This window comes from Lissotriton helveticus, chromosome 6, assembly GCF_964261635.1.
Source record: "Lissotriton helveticus chromosome 6, aLisHel1.1, whole genome shotgun sequence".
Taxonomy (NCBI): Eukaryota; Metazoa; Chordata; class Amphibia; order Caudata; family Salamandridae; genus Lissotriton; species Lissotriton helveticus.
The window spans coordinates 336432686-336448581 of record NC_136067.1 but is presented as its reverse complement, the minus strand read 5'-3'; the positions used below and the strand labels follow the sequence as shown (position 1 = coordinate 336448581).

The 15896-nt window shown below is 46.5% G+C and overlaps 1 pseudogene; it reads left to right on the top strand.

Moving 5' to 3' along the window:
* The first annotated feature begins 3572 nt into the window (after positions 1-3572).
* LOC144762293 (uncharacterized) lies at positions 3573-4598 on the top strand (annotated as a pseudogene).
* The last annotated feature ends 11298 nt before the right edge of the window (positions 4599-15896 follow it).

The following is a 15896-nucleotide window of genomic DNA, read 5'->3' as shown; positions in this document are numbered from 1 at the left end:
TATTGGAAGGGAGTGCAAATGGGGGGGTCTGATGGAATGGGGGCCTCAGGAGTTAGGGAGGGGTTGTGGCAAGCCCAGGTGCTATTGAGGCCTGCTATGGGGACGCCAACTCAATTTTTAGCATTTGTGGGTCAGAGGGGGACCCACATTTCATCACCCTCCTGGCTTATGGTGTCCCTCTCAATGCCCCCCTGCTTCAGCCTCCTCGACCTCCACCAAATAAATGGTAATGTATCTGTCTGGGTGGGCACACTACCCCTACTTGTTGCTTGATCTCCCAACTGCTCCTCCTCACTGTTGATATTCAAATTCATGCCCATCAATAAGCCGAGGATGTCCTGGTCCAGTTCAGATGGTCCATGGCCAGCCCAGTCTGCTGAAAATGGAAACAAACAATTATGTAGGTGGCATACAATTTCTAATAAAGGAAGAGACAACATAAAGCAAGTGCTGATATTGTCGTTCTTTGATCTCACTAACCAATAATATGTGGTTTGAATTAAAAAGTACGTGTGATGTCACTGTAATGTCAAGATATTATTTGAAGAAAAATGCTCAAATTTGGTCAGTATAATCTTCGCTATTTACCAACCTCACCTTCAGCTTTAGTGCAATGTGAGGTTCCTAATATTAGTCCTCAAATTTGTTTTTCTCAAGTGGAGATAGTATACAGTCAGGATGGAAATCTCCACCCCTAAAAGTGGATCCAGGTTCATGCTTTTATGTGTGGAATTCGGACATGCGCAGCCTCAACTGGCTTACACTTACTGTCAACTGTCATCTGTTGTGTAGCATAGAGAGACACATGATACATGCTTATTCTGTTGTACTGCTGCAAACATGGCCTGGCTGGTAATTTATGCAAAGATGTGATCCACAATATTTGAATATATTGTAACATCAGATACTGTACATGACAAGAGCCGCATTTTGCATTACAAGTTTGCTTTATTTGGCATGTACACTGCAAATCGCATGGGCTTACTCAGTACAGCTACATATAGATTCGAAATAACATACCTACCAAGGTAGCGAATGTGTACATTTAATACACACTAAATATATATGTATCATTTTAAGTGAGACAAGTGATACAATGCCAACCTTTACTTGATTTTACATCAAAACTTAGACGTCATGATGAACAATATATACAAAAATCTTGGATGATACAACATACAACAGACAAATACAAATATACCAACAATGGACCTTGTCACATCCATTCATTAACCTTGGCATACAGCAGTTATAAGGTCATTAGTTCACTAGTCATGGTTATGTAAGTGCCTTTGATCTTAAAAATGCAATTATAACACACATCTGTCATCTGTGTTCTGAAAATGACAAGTCTTAGAACTCCTTCAGAATTAAATATTCCAATAGCTTCACTGATCAATAGAAATGCAGCTGTTACTATAAAGTAAAAGGGACTAACAGTACATCTCTCTCACCACTAGTATCATACTTCAAGACACATAATGCAATTCATGCTCTTACCAGCTCTCTGCCGCTCAAAGTCCTCCAGCTGAGCATGGAGGGTGGACAAGGTTGTCTTCAGGACCCTTCTGTACAGTGGCTCATGCGGGGCCATTGTGAATGTGGATGGGAGGACACATCCATGATGTCCTGGGCCTTGTTGCGGGCCCAGCGTCATAGGCGATGCCAGGGCATGCAGCACATCTTACCCTGCCGTTGGTACACAGCCTCTGCACTGCAGTGTGTAGCAATATCACACCAGATTTGCGTACACACAGTATTACTCAACTGGATATCCGTCCACCCCCCCCATAAAACATAGGGTACTTATCAAACGCCCCCTCAATTCAGATTCACTGAAGGGGGGTGCCTTGTCATCAAGTCCTTTAGTCATGTTGGGGGCAGGATAGATGTATAGATGTATAGAGCAGCAAGATGGCGGAGGATGCTGCCCTGAGGTGAGGATGGCCCAGACTGAACACAAAATAGTTGCCTTCAACTTTTTGTATGTAATTTGTCTGTTTGGCCTAAAATCAAAATCCTACCCTATATCGACTGACCTTACCTGATGTACTCTTATTTTCTTGATCATGACTGCATTCTTCTGATCACCTAGGGAGGTCACGCCGTTCAATTTGTTATTCTTCTAGGACTGTACTTACATGTTAGCTGTGTTTTACTACTGTGTCTTTACTGGTTATTCACTCCTCCCCCTGTAAAGCGCTCTGACATACAAGAAATTACATACAGGATGCAGAAGTTCACCATTTACATCTCAAACAGTGCTGTTCTCTCCTTGTTGATTATTTATCATGCGTCCTAGAAGTATCTATTGAAAAGTTGAATATAATAATAGATGCATAGGAGACTTTATCAGTATGTACGATGCTTTTAGCAGCACACACACACATCCAATGAACCTTCTACTTTACCCAGCGCGACATTGAAGGAGTGCGCCCCTAGGACCCGGCCCCCCCGGTTCCCGCCTCCTCCCTCATCAGTCATTGGGCAGGCGGATCACCGCGAGGCTCTGGCCGCCCGAGTCCTTCCGGGTCACGGCGTGATGCACTTCCGGTGGGAGAGAGGGGGGCGGAGACTGGGGCATATTTAGGGGCCCAGGTCAGTGACCTCGGTCTCTTTGTCCCCCTTCTCCCCATCGGACTGCTGTGCTCGCCTGCGATCGGCGTCTCCCCCCCCTCTATCCCTAGCTTAAGTTTTAAACTAGTTTAGCCCCCGTTTTTCATCGGGTCCTGGTCGTGTGAGGAGGCACGGTCGGTGGTGGAGGCGAGCCGGCGGCGATAGCGGAGCGTGGAGGCAAAGTCTGGTGGCGTCCTTCCATCGGTGATCCGGCAGGTCAGGTAAGGGGGTGCGTGTGGCTAGGAGGGCTCGTTCGTGGCTGCAGGGGAGCGGGAGCGGCGGGGCGTCACGAGCGCTTGCAGTTAAGTGGCCCCGATCTCTTGTGGCTGTGGGCGGGGGCCTTTGAGTACACGATTTCTCCTGCCGGCTGTGTTGGGCGCAGGGGGAAGGACAGCGGGCGGGGCGCGACACATCGCACTGTTTGGGCGGGATCCTTGGCGGGCACGGGCAGCACCGAGTGATAATTACACAGCCCCCAGTCCGTGAGGGTAGTGGAGGATGCCACCTAAAACAACGAGCCATAAAAGAAAGGATAGCGAGCCCGAAATCGCCCAAATGTTAAATTTATTTTGGCAAAGCTCGGCAATAATAACAGCGAGAGTAGTGACGAAGAGGAATCAGTGCTCGAGCAACCAGCACCAGGCGTAGAGCGCCCGCGTAGGGAGGGGGTACCTTCCAGGGCTGCTTTCCCACCACTGATTAAGAAACCTAGGGTTCAGGGCAAAGCAAAGAAGGGGGGCAACCGCAAGAGGGATAGGGCTAGCGATGTGGGCAGGCCAGCAGACGGGGGCGAGAGTCCCGTAGGTCCCGCCCTCCCATTTCCCATAAGCACAGTGCCCTCCCCTCCAGTGATACCAAGCGCAGACCCACTGAATAAAGTTGCGGCCACCCTGGCTGAAATTAGGGAAGCATTAAAGGTATTGAAACCAGTCCAGACGCCGGTGCAGCCACCAAAGATGGCATTACCCAATCCCCCTTCATCCCAACAGCAAGAAGGAGGGCAGCCTGGGGCGTCACCGGATCCCACAGCGGAGATTTTGGCTACAGTAGCCACCCTGGTTAGTCAGCTTGCAGCGCCCACCCCCTATCCTATGCCAAGTAATGCGGCAGTGGCTCCCTGGGTTCCCCCGAGATCGGCAGAGCAGGACGCACTGGGTAATATTCAGAAACAGTTAGCCCTCCTGGTTGAAGCACGGGGCAAGGCCACCTTGGCGGCAGAAATTAATCCCCCAGCGGTAGCAGGCCCGTCGACACCCACAGGAGGTAAGACAGGGGATGAGTCAAGCAAACCTCTGGAGGGTGTTGGCGGTCTGGGTGTTGTTCAGGGCAATGTGTTGTCTCTGCCTGGGGCTTTAGCTACCCACGTACCTAGCGACATGAGGGAAAAAATCTGGAAAGGCGAATATGTGGATATTTTCGCGCTAATTCGACCAAAAAGGCGGGATGTGGATTACAAAGAGAGAGAAGGAAAGGAAGGGTCTTCCCAAGATAGGAAGCCAAGGGTTGAAGAGTCTTTTACTAATTGGCTGTGTGGCTTTCAGGTATTTACAACAGTTATGTTGGAGAGGAAGCCGGAGTTGGCAACTTCACTGGTATTTTATACAAATAAGATCCTGACGGCTCACGCCTCCCTGGGAGGGACAGCCTGGTTAGATTACGATAGGGACTTCAGGTGGGCGAAGGCGGCTAACCCGAGTATAGGGTGGGATCAAGTGTAAGTGAATGTGTGGTTGGAGAGTGTCAACAACAGAGAACATCACTCCAAGCAGCCTTTTCGGACATCTCAGGGAGGCCCGGGGGAGAAAAAGGGAACATGCTGGGCGTTCAACAAAAAGATGTGCACCTGGCCCACGGGGCAGTGTAGATTTAGGCATGCCTGTTCCTTCTGTGGCCATCCCTCCCATCCAGAGTTTAAATGTTTCAAGAAATCAAAAGAACGGGGAGGGGCGGGAGGCAAGGATATCAAACCCCCGCAGCCTTAAGCTTGGGAGACTGTTTTTTTGGCTTAATCAGGACATCAGCCAAAGTTCTCTTTGTAGGTTTTTCAGAAGGTTTCCACATCCCGGCACAGGGCGTGTCTCCAGTTAGGCAATGCAACAATTTGCTTTCAGCGCGCAGGCACCCCACGGTAGTGGCGCAGAAAGTAGAGAAGGAGCGTGCCTTGGGCCGGGTGGCTGGACCCTTTCCCCCCCCCCCTTTGGAGGGGTTTGTGTGTTCCCCTCTGGGAGTAGTGCCTAAAAAGGAGCAGGACAGTTTAGGATGATTCACAACCTCCCAGCCCCCCGGGGGGCGTCAGTAAATGACGCCATCGACCCCGCCCTGTGTTCGGTGACATATTCTTCCTTTGATTCAGCCTTACAGAAGGTGAGGGGCCTGGGGCCATCCTGGCCAAGACAGATATCGAATCAGCTTTCCGACTGTTACCGGTGCACCCAAAGGATTTTCATCTATTGGGTTTTCAACTAAATCACCAATTCTATTATGATAGGTGTATGCCAGTGGGGTGTGCCATTTCTTGTAAGTACTTTGAGACCTTCAGCACCATGCTGCAGTGGGTTTTTACATTCAGAACCGGTTATGAGGAGGTGGTACACTACCTGGATGACTTCATGGTCATGTGCCTGGCCGCCTCTGAGGCCTGCGCCGGGGCTCTGGGGAAGCGAGTGGCCTTGTTCCAAGAGTTCGGGGTGCCCTTGGCACCAGGTAAAACAGTGGGCCCTGACACATGCCTGACCTTCCTGGGCATAGAGATCGATACAGTAGCAGGAGAGTGCAGGCTCCCCCTTGACAAAGTACAGGCCTTCTCCCGGGCCATTGAGGCAGCGCTGGTAGGACCAAAGGTGACTTTATATCAGTTGCAGGTGCTGGTAGGTCAGCTCAACTTTGCGCTGAGAATTCTTTCCATGGGGCGTCCTTTCTCCAGGTCAATCGCCAGGGCCATGGGCGGGTTGTCCCACAAGCATCACCGCGTGCGCTTGAGTGCGGAGGTGAGAGAGGATCTCAGGGTATGGCGCGAATGTTTGAAGGACTTCAATGGAAAAGTGGTGTGGCCCGCGCCACAGGTGTCTAGTGCAGAACTGGGCTTGTTTACTGACTCTGCAGGCGGCAGTGGTTTTGGGGCCATACTGGGGCCTTCTTGGTGCGGGGCGCAGTGGCCATCAGAGTGGCATGAGATTGGTTTGACTAAAAACATAGCCTTCCTGGAACTATTTCCAATTGTGGTAGCGGTGGCAATATGGGCTGACCAATTTAGGAACAAGTCCGTGGTTTTTTGGTCAGACAACATGGCAGTGGTAGAAGCCATCAACAGACAGGGTGCCTTGTGCAAGCACGTTTTGAGACTGTTAAAGCACCTAGTGTTGGAATGTTTGAGATGGAACTTGATTTTTAAGGCTGCTCACATACCTGGGGTTGATAATCACGCTGCTGACGCTCTGTCTCGTTCCAAGTTGCAGGACTTCCGGAGATTTCACCCGCAAGTGGAGGAGCGAATGACAGCGTTCCATTCATCTCTGTGGTCGATTGGAGCCCCGCGTTAGCGGGGCTGGTAGGTGCCTCACTGAGCGACAACCCTAGGAGAGCTTATCAACAACATTTCAATTCCTACAGGTTGTTTGTACTGCGAGCAGGCATACCGGATTTGTTCTCTCAGGAAGAGATATATGGCTTCCTTCAGCTCTTAAAGGTTCAGGGCAGGGCAGTGTCTTATACAAGGGCTCATGTTTCAGCTGTAGGTTTCTTCGCTAGACTAGCGGGGCAGAGGGACCCTAGTGCCTCCTTTGTAGTGAAGAAGGCCCTGACAGGCTGGGCCAGGCTGGAGGGACCGAGGCGGGATTATCGGAGGCCGTTGGATGTAGCAACCTTATCTAACATCATAGCTGCCCCCCAAAAGTCTGTAGCTCCCACTTTGAATGTGCGCTATTTGGGGCTGCCTTCTCTTTGGCCTTTTACGGGGCCTTCAGACTGAGCGAACTGGTGGGGTCCTCCAGGTCTGACCAAGGGAGGGGCTTGCAGTTCCGGGACAACTCCTTTTCCCCGGGGGGCCTAGAAGTGATCCTCAGGAGGTCCAAAACTGACCAGGGTGGGAAGGGGTCTACCATCAAGTTGAACCCCGCCCCGGGAGTTATAGCTTGTCCCGTGGCCCGGTTGCGGGCATATTTGGTGTTGCGCCCTACTCATGGGGGGTCAGCCTTGTTCATACATGAACAGGGCCATTGCCTGTCCCAATATCAATTTAGGGCGGTCCTGGGTCTGGCTTTAGGGGAGTTAGGTCTAGAAGGAGCGGAGTACTCTTCTCACTCATTCAGGATTGGGGCAGCCACCTTGGCGGCAGGGGCAGGCTTGCCCACTGGCACCGTGAAAAGGGTGGGGCGCTGGTCGTCTAATTGTTTCAGAAGGTACATCAGACCTGACTTGTTGTGACTGACGGTGTATATGTTGTTAAGGCTGGTTTTTAACTTTTCCATTTCCATCCTATCCAGTAAGATGCCTGCGAAGGTGGTGTGGGTATTGGGGCACTCGTTCGTGTGGCGCGCCACGGTGCGGTTGCAGCAGAGGCGAGTCGTGAAGCCGGCGGGCTTAAACGGGACGGAATTCCTGTGGAAGGGCGTTGGGGGCTTGCGAATTCGGCACCTACGTCGGCTCGTGGAGGAGCTAAGAGAGCAGGAGGGGAGAAGACCCCGGATTTGGTAATCATCCACCTAGGAGGAAATGACATGGTAGACCGGGGGCGCCTGGCGGTCAAGGAGGCATTGCTAACCGAGTTTGCATGGCTAGGGCGGATCTTTCCTTTGGCAAAAATTGCATGGTCTTGCATGATCCCACGTTTCAGTTAGGAGACTCAACGGGGAGTTAGCCAAGTTGTGCTCAGTGAAGGGCCGCTTGTGTTTGATTCCAAACAGGATGATTTCTGGAGAAGCAAAGTACCACCAGGATGGCGTACATCTGTCGGACTTGAGCACTGATGCCTGGATCAATGGATTGTGGTCTTTTGTACTGAACACAGGTGGGGAGGGTGACAGACCTAAGGCCCTGGGTCACCCTTGTGGCAGTAAAGAGACCTGCGAACACTGACATTTATTCACATGATGGATGGGAGTCCGCCCTGCGTACTCCCTAGGCCAGCACTGAGGGGAGGAGACGGTAAGCTCTCCGCTTGGAGAAAGGTGACCACCGGCTGGGGAGGCTAGGGTGACAGGTTTCGAGCCTCCTGGGTTCCTGGGCAGCCCGGTGGTCGGGGGGTGGGCCCCGGATTGGCGGACAAGGAACAGAGGTGGGGCCCACCACTCTAGGGCGCAGGTGGGTTGCACCTTGCGCAGGATGCCCCCCCTTAGTGCTGGGGGGTTGTGGAAAATTGGAATGTCAATTATTAAAAGTGTTTATGTTTTGATAGTTATGCAATTTAACTTCCTTGTCATGTTTATGTGATATGATGATTAAACATGGCCGTTTTAAACCCACACAAATCTCTGTCTTTGATATGCATGTGGGTTTCAGAGTTGAAGGGCGGGGGCGGGGACATACTGGGGGGTCTGTGTCCTATACCCAGCGCGACATTGAAGGAGCGCGCCCCTAGGACCCGCTCCGCCCCCTCCCTCATCAGTCATTGGGCGGGCGGATCGCCGCGAGGCTCCGGCCGCCCAAGTCCTTCCGGGACACGGCGTGATGCACTTCCGGATGGGGGAGAGGGGGGCGGAGACTGGGGCCTATTTAGGGGCCCAGGTCAGTGACCTCGGTCTCTTTGTCCCCCTTCTCCCCATCGGACTGCTGTGCTCGCCTGCGATTGGCGCCTCCCCCCCCTCTATCCCTAGCTTAAGTTTTAAACTCCCACCCACCCGTCCCTGTGTTTAGTGGTTTGAGGGTGGAGTTGCGGTAAAGAGACCTGCAAACACTGACATTTACTCACATGATGGATGGGAGGCCGCCCTGCATACTCCCTAGGCCAGCACTGAGGGGGGAAGACGGTAAGCTCTCTGCTTGGAGAAAGGTGACCACCGGCTGGGGAGGCTAGGGCGACAGGTTTCAAGCCTCCTGGGTTCCTGGGCAGCCCGGTGGTCGGGGGTGGGCCCCGGATTGGCGGACAAGGAACAGAGGTGGGGCCCACCACTCTAGGGCGCAGGTGGGTTGCACCTTGCGCAGGATGCTCCCTCCTTAGTGCTGGGAGGTTGTGGAAAATTGGAATGTCAATTATTAAAAGTGTTTATGTTTTGATAGTTATGCAATTTAACTTCCTTGTCATGTTTATGTGGTATGATGATTAAACATGGCCGTTTTAAACCCACACAAATCTCTGTTTTTGATATGCATGTGGGGTTCAGAGTTGAAGGGCGGGGGTGGGGACATACTGGGGGGTCCGGGTCCTATTTTGTTGGACGCATGAAGGAGTCCCTTTCTGAGCAGAATTCAGGTAATTACACAGGTTCACGTGCACCTTGATTTATGTATGACAGACATATAGCTACACTGCCACTTGAGTAGCATCACACACAGATACAATATATATTTCCCTACCTGTACATACACATGCTTAGTGTTTCAACTCCAAAACACAACTCTACAGAGATACTTACCATAATGCATTCTGTTCCGTCTGAGGACATCACATATGGAACTTGAATTTTAATGAGCGTGTAGTATGTTTCTATAGCATCATGCTACTTATCATGATACAATGTTGGTAAACAGTAGGTCATGCCCACTACATTTTTAACATTTCAAGCCTTACTAGAACTGCACCATGGATGACTGTGTCTCCAACGCTGATATTAAGCTCAAAATGTAATTAATAATATGTAGCTTGTTACATTTTCATTATTAGTTGTCCTTAAAATGTACAGTGCATGTGCCAATAAGTTGTCAACTCTGCCTATCACCCCATATAACATATGTTAATAAGCGCCATTGCAAAAAGCGCTGTGTGCCACACAACAAGTCACATATAAAACATAGGGAGGGCATGATTGTTTCTAGTATGTGTAACCCAAAATTTTAAAGATTACTCCTCTAATATATAATTTTAATCTCATCTGTTTCACATGTACCTGTAGGTTTCCATCACGCAATACCAATTCTCATTCACTCTATGACTCATTGCAACACTTGGTGCAGAACAATTTTCAGATGTCCACTGTGCAATACAATGTACTCCCCTAGGGCACTGGAGTCCTTTGAGACTTTGCCCACACTAATTACTATCATATGCAAGAAATGTGTTGCATAGATACATACATATAATCTAATTAAAAATGTTTACAAACACAGTGATATGCTGTACATTAGTGCTTGAGTATGGTTGTTTATCGGGAAAAAACAACTCTTGAGTAGTCTTCTGGAGATAAGATAGTTATCTGTGGATCTTATGTTTGCGTGTAATGATTTCCATAGTTCAGCTGCTTGAACAGAGAAATATGTACCACCCATGCTAAATAGCCTGATCCATTGAATTGGACTTTAAATTACTATTAAAATTAGTGACTGAATCATTTTTCTAGCTGGTCCCTTTACTGAAATACAATATTAGTATTTATGATTGCTTCCCAGTGTTTCTCTATGGCAGGCCAGCCAACCTTACTACAGTGAAAATAGCTTTAGGTGCTAGTCACTGTACAAACGTTAACTTTAAATTTATACATGTCCTACTTGGGGCGAGTCCTTAATATTTAAAATGAAGGTTTTTACCTGTCAAAAGGGTTTATTTTGCCAGGTCACCGTTCATGCTTTGCACTGTTAATCAGGCTACAATAGGAGGCATGAAGCCATGTTTGCAATGCCACTGTAGTGGATGGCCTAAAAGGGTCTGCAGTCCATTAGTGACATTTAACTTCTAGTCCCTAGGTACATTTTGCACCTTATACTAAGGACTTACAGCCAAGTTAAATATACCAATCAGGAGTATGTCAATTAGACCATGATTAAAGGGAGCATAGGAACTTTACTACTAGTTAGCAGGAGTAAAGTACAGAGTTCTAAAGCTAGCAAAACAGGTAGGGCAAAAATTAAGGGGGGCATCATGCAAAAGACTTTCATTTCTTATAGAGAAGAAGGAAGAGAAGAGAAAGAACAATAAGTAGTAGTCTAGTAGGAATTCATGTCATCAGAGGGATGACATTGTGATTCTCAGATGAGCATTCAACCAGCTGGGCCTGTTTCTGCATCACTGAGATTGTCCATGTTGGCTGCATATTATTCTTAAGAGTTAATTTCAGGATCGGAGTATTCCTCTGTTGTAGATATCTCACATGTATCACCTTGCACAATACAAAAATACAAGAAGTTGTATGTCATGAATATTCATTTCCCTCCATGCAGTGACAATAGATGCCCTGATGTCTGGGATCAGATAGGGCTTCTATTGAAAGTTCACCTGAATGTGTGCACTGCTGTTGAGGCATGATTTATACAATATCAGGTGTTGCTGCTGTCACTTACTGTCAGACTGAGTCTTATAAATGTAGAGTGTACAATTGCAGACTTAGAGTGCTTTCCTTAGTATTGCTATGGAACACAACGGATTTACTTTATGATGAATGAAAGCTTAAACATGCTGGATAGTTGTTGAATTCTTTCTTCAAAATGGAGTACCATTATCTGACTTGTCTGTGGACAAGGTGCCAAAAGTATAACTAATTTATTCAGCACAGGTATGACTACTTCCATTGTAATGTTTGGCACAGGCATTACATCATGATAAGAAACTAATAATTTTCAGATGCTGTTGTGTGGTAATAAATCCCCAAAAGTTCATTTTAATTTAGGTAGAATAGCCATTTGGAGGGGTTCCAGAGCACTGCCTTTCTCTACACTCTGACAGACATGACACTTCTTACTGTCTTCTCCTCAAAGTTAATCAAAAATGAGAACTAACCATTCTGCAACCTGGTTCTGAAGGGAGCATGGGATGACTAAACAGGTTCCTTGCAGTATCCGTCCACTGTGATTCCTTTCCAGTTCATCATGGACTTGTTGAAGAGCCTTGAGATTATTTATGTGGTTGTACTTGTGTAACCTTGGTGCATGTTCCAAGCCTCTCCATCTTTCTGTGTCAATAAATATCGGCCAGGTCTTGTTGGGTGTGGTCACCCAGTGATTCTTTGATGATTTTCTTGTTTAGCGCATATGAGCATGACTGCCTGATGACATAGTACAGGTACTCTTCTACAACAAATGGCTGACAAGTAGCATGGGGAAATCTGGAAGCAAAAATCAGCTGGAGTTTGATGAATTATCTTTCATTTATATTCATGCAGTCGAACACACACAATTTCTATCCTCGAAGTATCTTAGCCTTTGGATCACCAAAAATGGTAAGCAGAACAGAACCAGATGGTAAGTAACAATGATAAATGGCTTTCAATAAACAAAGAAGAAAAAATGCTCACACTACTGCAATTATTTCCTATTCCTCTGCCAAGTAACACGTGAACCAAGCTGGCAGGGAGGCTCTGCTTCTGAACTTTACCTTCCAGTTATCCTCCATGCCTGTGACTGAAACAAATAATACCAGACTGCAAGGACCCCAAGAAATGGGCTGAAAACAAGGAAGTATTTTAGATAACAGATGCAGGCTACCGGAGGAGGTGGGCTATGAACAAAGGTAAAGATAGTGGATTACAAATTGCAGGTATTGCTGAGGTAACTTCAGTACACAATTTGTTTTCAAACAGCAGTGCAGTCACCCCTCTTTTTCTGCCAAGAGGCTAAAAAAGCAGGCATATTATGTCTCCTCCTCAGGCCAGCACACAAGTGAATGCAGGTGAGAAAGAAAAAAACAAGAAATACAGAAACACTGGAGAACGCAAAGAAGGAGCAGGGCCAAAAGCAAGAAAGGTAGCAAGCAGATGGATACTGTGGACAAACTGGATAAGACTTTGTTAAACCAAGCCTGATTGAAAGGAAGCCTCTCATCTAATACTGCCATTGCCACCCATGCTCTGGAAGAGGAAGTGAAAGCAAATAGCAACAATAATGGATAAGGGATGTTTGTGCTAAAATTATTACATTATCAATAATAAAAATATGTTAAAATACCGCTTTTTACGTTAAACAATTATTTAAACTAACATTAAACTGTATATACACAATAACATTTTTTTATAGAACAGTAGCAACATATTTATAATTTACCCCAATGTTAAACTACATATGAAACATAATAAATAAAACATTAATTAGGTTTTACCATACAGGAACATATCTGATCAAAACTATTCTAACTAAAACTAAAATAACCAATAAAATCAAACTATAAACAAACAACCAATATTATCAGACAAACAGTTAAATAAATAATATAAAACTAACGCATATTTAATCAACTAAATAATTCAAAAATGGCAAACGCTGCAAGATAAGGCAACTCTGCCAGATTCTCGGACTAGACACTTAAAAAATAAATAAAATATATATATATATATATATATACAAGGAAGTTGGTCGTGTTCCAAGGGGTTTGAGGGTTCTCATAGCACCACCATTTGAAAACCCCAACCTCTTGATGTTAAAGGAGTGGGCATCGAATAATCTCGAGTCATCAATGAATATGATCTGCATATTAATCAAATATGCTGAAATTGATCGTACAGCTATTCTTAAAGAAATATAAGAGTTGAACAAAGAATTGGAATTACAGGAAAATAAAGATTTTATTACTAAATACAAAGGAGAGATGGAAACACACCTGATAAAACATGAGGAAACCATAAAAACCAGAAAGCAGTACAAATTTGCACATGACAAACGTGATTTTGAGACAGGCAGAATTTTCAAGTTTGCCTGCAAATATGATAATGTAAAAAGACAAACACAAGCTCAAGCACAAGTACCAAGATATACTGTAAGCACGGAAAGCAATATTTCCAATGCCGTATTATCTGACACAGAATTGAGCTCCTCAGCAAGTAGTGTTGATTCAGAAGAAGGCGACTCTATTAGGGGTATTCAATATGCAGTACATACCCAATACTCACCCTCAGAGGAGTTGTTTTTTTTAGTGGAGGACAGACGGCAAACGTTGCGACCACAGATGCAACAGCATCAAGGGGAAAACGCAGCAGGAAAAACAGAAGTGCAAAAGAACGGAGAAAAAGCAGGAACCGTAAAATTCATGAAAAGAGGCAGGGGGAAAAAGTGGTAATGGAGTACCCAACAATTAGTGAGCTTGACAATACGGAGGTGAACCTCTCTGAAGAAGTTTTGACCAAAGCTGAATCCCAACTGTTAGCGTTAGGTCTGTCATTTTGCCCGAAAAATTATTTTAATTATGTTGCCCCCGCCAGCGAATCCGCCCGACATCCACGCTCGTTTTCCCCCCAGCCATATTAGTATGGCGGGGGGACCTCAGCGGACGGAAAGACCGTCTGCCGCTTTTCCGTCCCGGTCACCCTGCGGCCGGGGTGGAAAAGGAATAATATGGTGGCGGTGTCTATCAGACACCGCCAGCCATATTATGATGGGCGTCTGTAGGTGCCTTTCCGCGGCGGCAATGCCACCACGGAAAGGCATGCGGTCTTCACACTGGGGGCCCCCTGCAGGCCCCCAGAGTGAAGGAGAGGTGGGGGTGCACACGGGGGTACCTGTGGTACCCCCCTTCATTTGCATAAACAAAGCGGCAGGCACCGCGCGGTGCCTTCCGCTTTGTTTATGCAAATGCATCAATGCATTTTTAGCATTGTGGCGGGCGGTGCTCTCTGCACCGCCCTCCACAATGCTAAAAATGCAGGATGTGCCCGCCACTGTGGCGGGCACATCCTAATACCCCCCACGGGACCCCCGGCCTAATGGCGGGCGGTCCTGAATTCCGACAGGATGGCGGGCGGACAAAGTCCGCACGTCATCCTAACGAGCCCCTAAGACTCTCAAAGTAATTTATGCGTTGACAACAGATGAAGAGATAAGAGTTAATTCAACCCAGGAAGAACCGGCAATTATGGGGGTAGTGAGAAATTTGCCATGCCATAGCAAATTTAAACCACCTTCCACATTCGCACCATTGATGGCAAAGGATGCTACAGACACTTTCAATGATGTGATAGTAGAAGATCTTAAAGCATTGCAGTACATGTCTAACAGAAAGAAAAATAGGCACAGATATGTGGAAAAACAATATTCCAAATTAATGAAGAATTTGAGAACTAATTCAAACCTCATTATAAATAAGGCTGACAAAGGGGAGAACATTGTTATCTGGCCCGAGTGTTATACATGGAAGAAGCTCTACGACATCTTAATAATACTTCTTGTTATCGCAAAGGAACTATGAATGACATGAAAAATCTGAAAGAAACTATTGCTAAAGAATTGAATCAATGTAGGAGGGATGGCCTGCTAAGCAAACAAGAACATGGCTTTCTCACTACTGATTTTCCAATAACACCAACCCTCTATTTTATTCCCAAGATCCATAAACAAATGTCTCCAGTCCCAGGTCGACCTATTATTTCGGCCCAAAAGAGTCTTATGGAACCTATATCCAAGTATGTGGATTATTTCTTGCACAATGCAGTGGAAAAGTTACCCACCTACATTAAAGATACAGGTAATTATTTATCTAAACTGACCAGTGTTAAGTGGGAAAATGACTTTGTTTTGATAGCCATGGACATTTGTGCATTGTATACGAGTATCTTCCATAAAGATGGCCTTTCAGCAGTTAAATACTATCTTGATCAATGAAGCATCGAATATCGCCAGCATAATGATATGTTAGTTAGAGGGATTCTACTTAGTCTAGAACACAATTACTTTTTGTTTGATAAGACGATATATCAACAGTTGAGGGGAGTGGAGATGGGGGCGTGCTTTTCCCCTACCTATGCATGTTTACATGTTGAGTGGTGGGAGGAACACGTCCTCATGGGTACCCACAAAAACTTGTATGATTCTCATATCGTGAAATTTTTGCATTTATAGATGATATTTGTATGATCTGGAAGGGCACAATTGAATCAGCTGAGGATTTTGTCAAAACTATTCATCAGAATGGACTCAACCTTCAGTTCACAGCAGAGATTAGTAAAAGCAAAATTCAGTTTTTAGATGTAGAGATATACATTGATGGCCAAGACATCCAAACTAAATTGCATCGCAAATCAACGGCAGGCAACTCTATACTCCATGCCAGTTGCGCACACCCTGGTCACCTGATAAAAAGTATTCCTTATGGAGAACTTCTAAGAATGCACAGAATTTGCAGTTTACCTAATGACTTGGAGTTGTGCCAGACTGAGGCATTTGAAAGATTTTTGGCCAGGGGCTACAGTTTGCAAATTCTAAAAGAAGCGAAA